At 40.6% G+C, this 11,580-nt stretch overlaps 1 pseudogene; it reads right to left on the reverse strand.

The window, feature by feature from the left end:
• Window positions 1-7,853: 7,853 nt before the first annotated feature.
• LOC100519645 (olfactory receptor 7D2-like) lies at window positions 7,854-8,798 on the reverse strand (annotated as a pseudogene).
• Window positions 8,799-11,580: the final 2,782 nt, after the last annotated feature.

Raw genomic sequence — 11,580 nt, forward strand, 5'->3', positions numbered from 1 at the left:
GAGCATTTATCCTTTCAGGGGCATCCAGGGTTGAATTCTCAAAGCTCCTAATGAATGTTCCTAAGGTGACTCTATTTCTAAACAGCCTAGCTCTTTAAGGGAGAGAGAACCATTGTGAAATGGTAGCTAGGACAATTCTATTTCCATGTGGGGAGTTTGGGGACAGTGAATTTTTTTCATGGTGGTGGTTCTCTCCTTAGGGATGATGTCATGGTTCAGGATTCTCTCTGAACTATATCCTGTTAGAACGTGAACTGTGTGTTCTTTGCCAGTCAAGAGCTTTAAATACAATTGTATAGGGCCTGCTACATCTCTGACAGCACCTTAAATCAAAGACTGCCCCTATCAGATAAAAATCTAATAATACATGATGCTGTTTAAAAAAACCTTATTAATAAAAACACTGAGGGGAAGGATGGAATGGGAGTTTGTGATTGGCATATGCACACAGTGGTATATGGAATGACTGGTCAGTGGTGAAAGAGAATTCTACCCAAAATTCTGTGATAATCTATGTGGGAAAAATCTGAAACAGAATGGATATATGTACATGTGTAACAGAATCACATTGTTGTACAGCAGAGATTACCACAGGTTTGTAAGTCAGCTATACTTCCATTTAAAAATGAAAAAAATTAGGAGTTCCCATCATGGCTCAGTTGTTAGCGAATCCAACTATGAACCATGAGATTGAACGTTCCATCTCTGGCCTTGATCAATGGGTTAAGGATCCAGCATTGCTGTGAGCTCTGTTGTAGGTCACAGATGAGGTTTGAATCCTGTATTGCTATAGCTGTGGCATAGGCCAGTGGCTACAGCTCTGATTCAACCCCTCCCTGGGAACTTCCATATGCTGCAGGAGTCGTCCTGCAAAAGCAAAAAGACAAAAACAAATAAATTAAATTAAATTAAAACTTCAAAATTTTAAAAATAAAAAATGAAAGAAATTAAAAAATTAAAATATTGGAGTTTCCCTGGTGGTTCAGTGGTAACAAACATGCCTAGCATCCATGAAGACTCCTGTATCATCTCTGGCCTCACTGAGTGGATCAGGGATCTGGCATTGCCAGGAGCTCTGATATAGGTCACAGATGCAATTCAAGTCCCCCATTGCCATGGCCGTGGTGTAGGCTGGCAGCTGCAGCTCCTTTGGAACCTTAGCCTGGGAACTTCCATATACTGTGGGTTCAGACCTAAAAATAAATAAAAAAATAAATACATACATACATAAATAAATACATAAATTCATACTGAATGCCACACTCTTTATCATGATTAGCTCATTTATTAATAACCCTGACATAAAGGTTATGATTTATGTTTCAGAGATGAGTAACAGAGTAGAGAGAAATGGACCACTCATCAAATCTTAGTTACTTCCCAAAAGCCCCATGTCCCAATACCATCACATGAGGGGGTAGAGTTTCAACACAAATGTTGGGGGCCCAAACATTCAGTCCAGAATAAATATGCATGGGGCAATGCGAGCTTTTAATGAGAATGTGAAGGGCTGTTACTTAGGCCAATGTTATGTTTGTTTCCAGAGAGATCTGAAATACAGAATAAGGTCTATGAGGCACTCACAGACTAGATTCATCTTTATTCCCCAAAACAGTCCTTGGCCTCAATGGACAATAAATAAATTTTGCCATTCTGTTGAGTGAATTGATGACTATCTTGATATGTCTAACCATTAGGTAGAGGAGACAAAAAATGAACATTTGTGCAGAGAAAAAGGGAAACAAGAGTCGAAAGAAGGGGGATTAAGATGGCAGAATAGAAGGACTGGAGCTCAACTTCTCTCCTAAAAACAACAAAATTCACAAGTAAACACTGAGCACTCTTCACCCAAATGGACCGGAACCCTTAAAAAGGATACCCTACTCCAGAAGAAAAAGAGGAGGGCACATCAAGAGATAGGAGGGGTGATTGTGTGATATAAAAAACCCCATACCTCCTGGGTGGGAAGCCCCACAGACTGGAAACTAACTGGTTCACAGAGACTCACCTACAGGAGTGAGAGTTCTGAGCCCCACATCAAACTCTCACGTGTGGGGATCTGGCATGGGGAGAATGAGCCCCGGAGCATCTGGCATTGAAGGCCAGCAAGGCTTGTGTGCAGGAACTCAACAGGACTGGGGGAAACGGAGACCCCATTCTTAAAAGGCACACACAGACTTTCACGTGCACTGGGTCCCAGGGCAAAGCAAAGTCTCCATGGGAATCTGGGTCAAACCTGACCACAGTTCTTGGAGGACATCCTGGGAAAAGAGGGGTGAATGTGGCTTGTTGTGAGGGAAGAACATTGAAAGCAAAGCTGCAGCAGCTGTGCCTTTCTCTGGAGGTGGCCATTTTGGGAAAATCTGGCCCCACCCTTTTCAGTCAGCTTCTGAGAAGCCTCAGGGCAAACAACAACCCAGGAGGGAACACAACCCCACCCCCCCATAAACAGGCCACCTTAAGACCCCTCAGGCACATGGCTGCCTCTAATCCCATCCAGAGACTCAGCCCCACCCATCAGAGGGATTAGAATCAGCTCCAACTACCAGTGAACAGACATCAGCCCTTCCCATCAGGAAGTCTACAGCAAGCCCCCTATACCGACCTCAGCCACAAGGGGGGCACACAGCAGAAGTAAGAGAGGCTACAACTCTATTATCTGTCAAAAGGTCACCACACCAAAAACCTATAAAAATAAAAAGACAGAGGACTATAACTCAGATGAGGAAAAAAGGAAAAACCCCAGAAAATCAGCTAAGTGAGGAGGAGATTCGTAGCCTCCAGGAAAGAGACTTTAGACTGTTGATGCTGAAGATGAAGCAAGACATTGGAAATAAACTGGGGGCAAAGATGGATAACTCACAGGACACACTGACCAAAGAGATGCAAGATATTAAACTTAAGAAGAGATGCAAAATACAATAATTCGCTAGAAGCAGCCTACAACAAAATACAGGAGGCAGGAGAACAAATAAGCGAGTTGGAGGGCAGATTAGTGGAAATTATGAAGGCAGAACAGAAAAGAGAAAAAAGACTGAAAAGAAATGAAGAGAATCTCAGAGAACTCTGGGGCAACGTTAAACACACCAACATCTGTATTATAGGGGTGCCAGAAGGAGAAGAGAGAGAAGGAGACAGAAAAAAATACTCCAAGAGATAATAGCTGAAATATTCCCTAACATCGGGAAGGAATCACTCACTCAAATCCAGGAAGCACAACGAGAACCATATCAAATAAACCCAAGGAGGAACACCCCGAGACACATAGTAATCAAACTGACCAAAATTAAAGACATAGAAAATCTTGAAAGCAGCTAGGGAAAAGAAACAAATCACACACAAAGGAAACCCAATAAGGTTATCGGCAAATTTTTCAACAGAAACTCTGCAGGCCAGAAGGGAGTGGCATGATATACTTAATGTGATGAAAGGAAAAAACCTCCAACCAAGATTACTCTACCCAGCAAGGCTCTCATTCAGATTTGAAGAACTCAAAACCTTCACAGGTAAGCAAAAGCTGAGAGAATTCAGCAACACTAAACAAGCCTTACAACAAATACTAAAGGAACTTCTCTAGGCAGAAAAGAACAAGAGAAGAAGGAAAGAAAAAAGAGCAGCAAAAACAAATCCAAAGCAATTAATAAAATGGCAATAAGAACATACATATCAATAATTACCTTAAATGTGAATGGACTAAATGCCCCAACCAAAAGACATAGACTGGCTGAATGGATACAAAAATAAAACCCATATATATGCTGTCCTCAAGACACCCACTTCACTTCTAGGGACATATACAATTTGAAAGGGAGAGGATGGAAGAAAATATTTCATGCAAACGAGGATCAAAAGAAAGCTGGAGTAGCAATACTCATATCAGACAAAATAGACTTTAAAATGAAGAATATTTTAAGGGACAAAGAAGGAAATGGCATAATGATCAAAGGATCAATCCAAGAAGATGATATAAAAATTTTAAATATCTACACACCCAACACAGGTTCCCCACAATATATAAGGCAACTGCTAACAACCTTAGAAGGAGACAGTGACAATAACACAATCATAGTGGGGGACGTTAACACCCCACTTAAAGCAATGGACAGATCAACCAGACAGAAAATCAATAAGGAAACACAGGCGCTGAATGAAGCATTAAACCAGATGAACTTAATAGATATTTACAGGACATTTCATCCAAAAGTAACAGAATACACATTCTTTTCAAGTTCACATGGAACATTCTCTAAGATTGACCACATCCTGGGCTACAAATCCAACCTCAGTAACTTTAAGAAAATTGAAATCATATCAAGCATCTTCTCCCACCACAACGCTATACAACTGGAAATCAACAACAAGAAAAAAACCTGCAAAAAACACAAACACGTGGAGACTCAACAACATGCTACAAAACAACCAATGGATCATGGAAGAAATCAAAGAGGAAATTAAAAAATACCTGGCAGCAAATGGCAACAAAGATATGACACTCCAAAACCTATGGGATGCAGCAAAAGCATTTCTAAGAGGAAAAATAAGAGCCCACCTCCGGAAACAAGAAAAAGCTCAAATAAACAAGCTAACTTGACATCTAAAGCAGCTCGAGAGAGAACAGACAAGACCTAAAGTTAGCAGAAGGAAAGAAATCATCAAGATCAGAGCAGAAATCAATGAAGTAGAAACAAAGAAAACCATAGAAAAGATCAATGAAACGAAAAGATCAACAAAATTGATAAACCCCTAGCCAGACTTCTCAAGCAAAAAAGAGAGAGGACTCAAATCAATAAAATTAGAAATGAAAAAGGAGAAGTCACAACGGACATCACAGAAATACAAAGGATCATAAGAGACTACTATATGCAACTACATGCCAATAAAATGGAAAACCTAGAAGAAATGGATGAATTCTTAGAAAAGTACAATCTTCCAAGACTAAACCAAGATGAAATAGAAAAGATGAATGGACCTATCCCAAGAACCAAAATTGAAACTGTGATTTAAAAACTTCCAACAAACAAAAGTCTAGGACCAGATGGCTTCACAGGCGAATTCTATCAAACATTTAGAGAGGAGCTAACACCTCTACTTCTGAAATTACTTCAAAAAATTGCAGAGGAAGGGATACTCCCAAACTCATTTTGTGAGGCCACCATCACCCTGATACCAAAACCAGACAAAGATTCCACAAAAAAAAAAGAAAACTACAGTCCAATTTCACTGATGAACATCGATGCAAAAATCCTCAACAAAATCCTATCAAACCGCATCCAATAATACATTAAAAGGATTATACATCGTGATCAAGTGGGATTTATCCCAGGGATGCAAGGCTTCTTCAATATCTGCAAATCCATCAGTGTGATACACCACATTAACAAACTGAAGAATAAAAACCATATGATCCTTTCAATAGACATGGAAAAAGCCTTTGACAAAATCCAACAACCATTTCTGATAAAAACCCTTCAGAAAGTGGGCATAACGGGAACCTACCTCAACATGATAAAGGCTATATACAACAAACCTACAGCAAACATCATTCTCAATGATGAAAAGCTGAAAGAATTCCCACTGAGATCAGGAACAAGACAAGGATGTCCACTCTCACCACTACTCTTCAACATGGTTCTGGAAGTCCTAGCCACAGGAATCAGAGAAATAGAAGAAATAAAAGGAATCCAAATTGGAAAGGAAGAAGTAAAACTATCACTATTTGCAGATGAAATGATGCTATACCTAGAGAATCCTAAAGACTACCAGAAAACTATTAGAGCTCATCCACAAATTTGGCAAAGTCGCAGGATACACAGAAATTGACGGCATTTCTATACACTAACAATGAAAGAGCAGAAAAAGAAATTAGGGAAGCAATCCCATTGACCATCACATCCAAAAGAATAAAATACCTAGGAGACAAACCTACCTAAAGAGACAAAAGACCTGTACTCTGAAAACTATAAGCTACTGATGAAAGAAATCAAAGATGACACAAAGAGATGGAAAGATATACCATGCTTGTGGATTGGAAGAGTTAACATTATCAAAATGACTAAACTACCTAAGGCAGTCTACAGATTCAATGCAATCCCTCTCAAATTACCAAGGACATTTTTCACAGAACTTGAACAATGTATTTTAAAGTTTGCTTGGAAGCACAAAAGACCCAGAATAGCCAAAGACATCCTGAAAAAGAAAAATGGAGCTGGAGGAATCAGGCTCCCGGACTTCAGACTATACTACAAAGCAACAATCATCAAAACCACATGGTGCTGACACAAAGACAGAAACATAGATCACTGGAACAGAATAGAAAGCCAAGAATGAAACCCACACACCTACAGCCATCTCATCTATGACAAAGGAGGCAAGAATATACAATGGAGAAAGGACAGCTTGTTCAATTAGTGGTGCTGGGAAAAACTGGACAGCCACATGGAAAAGAAGGAAATTAGAACACTCCCTAACACCATACACCAAAATCAGCTCCAAATGGATTAAAGACCTAGATATAAGACCAGACATTATCAAACTCTTAGAGGAAAATATAGGCCAAACACTCTCTGACATAAACGACAGCAACATCTTCTCATATCCACCTCTCACAGTATTGACCACAAAAACAAAAATAACCAAATGGGACCTAATCAAACTGAAAAGTTTCTGCACAGCAAAGGAAACCCTAAACAACACGAAAAGACAACCCACAGAATGGGAGAAAACCTTTGCAAGTGAATCGACTGACAAGGGATTACTCTCCAAAATTTATAAACACCTTCTGCAGCTCCATACCAAAAAAACACACAACCCCATCCAAAAATGGGCAGAAGATCTAAACAGACTGTTCCCCAAAGAAGACATACAAATGGCCAAGAAACACATAAAAAGATGTTCAACATCCCTCATTATTAGAGAGATGCAAATCAAAACCACGATGAAGTACAACGTTACACCAGCCAGAATGGCCAGCATCCAAAAGTCTACAAACAAGAAGTGCTGGAGAGGGTGAGGAGAAAAAGGAACCCTAGTGTACTGGTGGTGGGATTGTAAATTGCTGCAACCACTATGGAAAGCAGTATGGAGATTCCTCAGAAAACTAAACATAGAAGTAGCATTTGATCCAGCAGTCCAACTCCTGGCATCTATCCAGAGAAAACCGTGACTCGCAAAGACACATGAACTCCAATGTTCATTGCAGCACTATTTACAATTGCCAAAACATGGAAACAACCTAAATGTCCATCAGTAGAGTGGATCCAGAAGATGTGGTACATATACACAAGGGAATATTACTCAACCATTAAAAAGAACAAAATACCGGAATTTTTAGCAACATGGATGGACCTAGAAACTATCATGCTAGGTGAAGTCAGCCATACAATGAGACACCAACATCAAATGCTTTCATTGACATGTGGAACCTGAAAAAAGGACAGACTGAACATCTTTGCAGAACAAATGCTGACTCACAGATATTGAAAAACTTATGGTCTCTGGAGGAGACAGTTTGGGGGGTGGTGGGATGTGCTTGGGTTGTGGGATGGAAATCCTGTGAAATCAGATTGTTATGATCACTATACAACTACAGATGTGATAAATTCATGTGAGTAATAAAAATAAATAAATAAATAAATAAATATAGATCTCCTAAAGAAAAAAAAAAGTCACAAAAGGAAGTTCTTAGGAGCACCTGCTTTTGGAGGTGAAAACATGGAAGAAACTTAAGCAATGGTATTTTGGAAGAAAAGGGACAAGTCACAGGCTCTGTGAAAGCATAGATTCGGTACTTCTGACTGATGGGGATTTGACTCCTGCTTCTATAGTAACTCCCCAGTTGTAGCATCCATGGCTCGTCACGAGGGGGAGAAAGACCTGCTGACAAATGCTCTCAGGGCCCCCTGCATGTCCCTGTTCCTCAGGCTGTAAATGAAGGTGTTCAGAATGGTGTACATCACTGAGGCAACTGTCCCCTTTGAGGAGGACGGGGAGAAGGCAGAACTGAGATACACTCTTATCCCTGAAACATACAATGAGGAAATGACCATTACGTGAGACCCACAGGTGGAAAATGCTTTGTACTTCCCATCCACTGAGGACATTTTCAATATGGAGGAAATAATCCTAGAGTAGGAATAAAGGACCCCAGTCAGTGGAGGAATACCCAGCAGACCAGTCACAGAAAACAGTACAATGTAATAGCTGAGAGCATCAGAACAGGAGGACTGGAGCACCTCAGTCAATTCACAGAAGAAGTGGGGAATTTCAATGTGTGTGCAGAACGAGAGACACAGCACCATCAGACTGTAGAGGAGGGCAATTAGGAAGCATAGAGACAAAGAGACTAGAGCCAGCAGGCAACAAAGGTGTGAGTTCATCATGATCACGTAGTGCAGAGGGTTACAGATGGCCAGAGGGTGACAGCTGGCCACAAAGTGGACATAAGCCATCACAGTCAGGAGTAAGTGGTCCAGGTACAAAAAGACCAAGTAAAAATACATCTGGGTGATGTAGCCTCCATAGGTGATGGCTTTGTTGGCTGTCTAGATGTTCACCAGCATTTTGGGGATGATGGTGAAGTTGAAACAAATATCAGAAAAGGAGAGGTGGGAGAGGAAGAAGTACATGGGGGTGTGGAGGCGGGAGCCAGAGCTGACAGCCAGGATGATGAGCAGGTTCCAAAGCATGGAGACCAGGTACATGGGCAGGAACAGCCCAAAGAGGAGGGGCTGCAGTTCTGGATCCTTGGAGAGGCCCAGGAGGAGGAATTCCAAGACACCTGTTTGGTTCCCTGCATCCATGGAGCAGATAATTCTGCCAGGTAAGCAACAAAGCCATGTGAATTAAAACAAACATATGGGAGTCCCCAAATATGAAAATGTTTCATCCTATTAATGACACCTCAGAAAAAAAAATACACACACACACACATTTTTGACCAAGAATCACACTCTGAGTGGATTATAAACACCATTATCTTACTGATGTATCATGTGGGGGAAAACCTATTCCGCTCTTCTGACCTTTATCACAAATTAGCCATTGCCTCGATGTTAATAGACCATCAAGCTTCATGATGTGGGTTGCTGTCACAATAATACTTCTCTACTTTGGCAAAGAGCAGCTGTCTTGTGTACCCTAAGTGTTCCCAATGACCCAGAAACTAAAGCATTATCCCCTAAAACTTTCAGAACTTGGGTAAGTCCATGCCCACACCGGGACATAACTACTTGAATATCACACACTCTCCTTAGGTTGGCAGCTTGCTTCCTCGCGATGCACAGTGTCCATTCCAGATCACACTCAGCATGGTAGATGCCTGGGATAACTGCCTCTCAAATTCAACCTTTGCAGAGAGTACCTGGCAGGGCTGAGCAGAGTAGGCATCCAAGACCCTGAGAGGGCACACACCCTCCCACTCCCCTGAGTGTTTCTGCCTCTCCAACTACCCCTGCTATGGCAAGAGATGCACAGGAAAATGAAGCTTGGAGACTGCCCTTCCAGGTCCACCTCCACTTGGCCAGGAGCAGCTCCTGAGGTGTGCCCTTGACTGTCTCCCCTCAGGGATGCTGTAAGATGTGCCAGGCTCCTACCACCATGGCCTTGGCATGTCTGGCACTTGAGGTCTATAAATAATAGACAACTTGCTTCTGGCCTGACAACAACAATGGCCATCACCTAGGTAACAGTAACAGACACTCTTTTAAGCTCCTTCCTGATATTACCTCATTTAATCTTCACTGCAGCTCTAGGCAGCTGCTACCATCTGAACCTCCATGTTAACTGAGGTACAGGGAGGTCAAGTGACCTGCCTAAGGTCACACGGCCAGGAAGATACAGTGTGGGGATTTAATGCCCAGCACCCCGGCTTGTGCCTTCTATGGCTGGACATTCCAAAGCTGCTGAAGTTCAACACTGCAAAATTTCAATAACAATAACTGTGGCAAACACAACCAAAGTGACATTTCTCACCTCTGAAAGTACAGTATTATAAAATATAACAATAGACAATTATGATGGCCTCATTTCTGGTGGAAGTACACTTGTGAAACCAGTTTCAGCCTGAAAGAGTCAAATATGGAAATAATGTTTTATGTGTAACATAAGTACACATGGATAAGTGGCCACAAGTAAATGTATGAAGATATAAATTGCTATCCTATGTGTTTCCTCTCAGGTCATGTTATCCACATTTTGTAAGATTTCTATCATCATTTTGCATTTCCTTTTAACCAAGCACAATAATTTAGAAGAGTTTTAAAAGTTGTAAATATTGGAACAAATGACTAATAAATCTAATGAAAAATCCGGTATAAATATTGAAAGTAAAACCATAAATGAATGAATTTTTACAAACAAGAAACTGTTTATAGTGATTAATCCAATTTTACTCTTTTATACACATTAATTGGTAAAATTGATCACAAATCAAAAAAAAAAAAAAATAAGGCCACACCTGTGGCATAAGGAAGTTTCCAGGCCAGGAGTCAAATCAGACCTGCAGCTGCTGGCCTACACCACAGCCACAGCAACACCAGATCTGGAGTACTGTCTCTGACCTACACTGAATCTCACTGCAACGCTGGGTCTTGAACCCACTGAGTGAGACCAGGGATTGAAGCCACTTCCTCACTGGATACAAGTTGAGTTTGTGACTACTGTACCACAAGGGCAACTCCTGGCAAATCCAATTCTACACTGAGAAATCAGGAGTTTCCCTCCTGGTTCAGCAGGATAAGAACCCAACCTAGTGTCCAGGACAATGAGGGTTCAATCCCTGGCTCACTCAGTGGGTTAAGGATTCAGCATTTCCCCAAGCTGCAGTGTAGGTCACAAGATTTGGCTCAGAACAGTGTGGCTATGGCTGTAGTGCAGATGGGCACCTGCAGCTTTGATTCAACCCCTAGCACGGGAACTTCCATATGCCTTTCAAAGGAAAACTGTTGAAATAAAAACACAAAAAATAAACATGAGAAATCAAGATTCATCAGCAATCAAAACCATGCTATTTCAGCAGGATGGCATATTCCCAAAGCTTCCCCAAATCCCATCAACTATTCCAATCTTTAATACATCTTCCCTAAAGTTTATTATTTGATGGAAATGATTTTTCTTATGCTAGGAATTCCTTTAACATTTTTTTCGCACTTCCTTCACGCGGCCCTAAATTTTCCAATTTAGAAATCTTTCATAGGCATTTGCTGAAACTATCAATTGTTTAATGATGTTCAGAGTAAAATGACTAACAAAAACAGAGACTTCAAGCATATAATATGAAAGATATATGGAATAGAAAACCAGGTGGAGAGAAAATAAGAAAAATTATGAGATGATCACAGAAAATATTTGTTTAAAATATTTGTAAAGAATATTTGTTTAAAATATCAAAGATAGATGATTTTCCAGAAAAAAATATGAAGTGTCAAAATTTATTCTGATAATAAATAAAATACATTCATTTACAGGAAAATATTAGAGTAACAAAACTCTTGGGGGAGGCACAAGGCCTTGACAAACCCTTCTGAGTATAGTAAAACTTTTCTAGGCATGATACTACATGTCAATAGTACAAAGAGCAGTCAA

Source organism: Sus scrofa, chromosome 2 (genome assembly GCF_054392235.1).
Source record: "Sus scrofa isolate SSC_HxYL_T2T_F1_AM1 chromosome 2, Sscrofa_HxYL_maternal_Yorkshire_Landrace_v2.0, whole genome shotgun sequence".
Lineage (NCBI taxonomy): Eukaryota > Metazoa > Chordata > Mammalia > Artiodactyla > Suidae > Sus > Sus scrofa.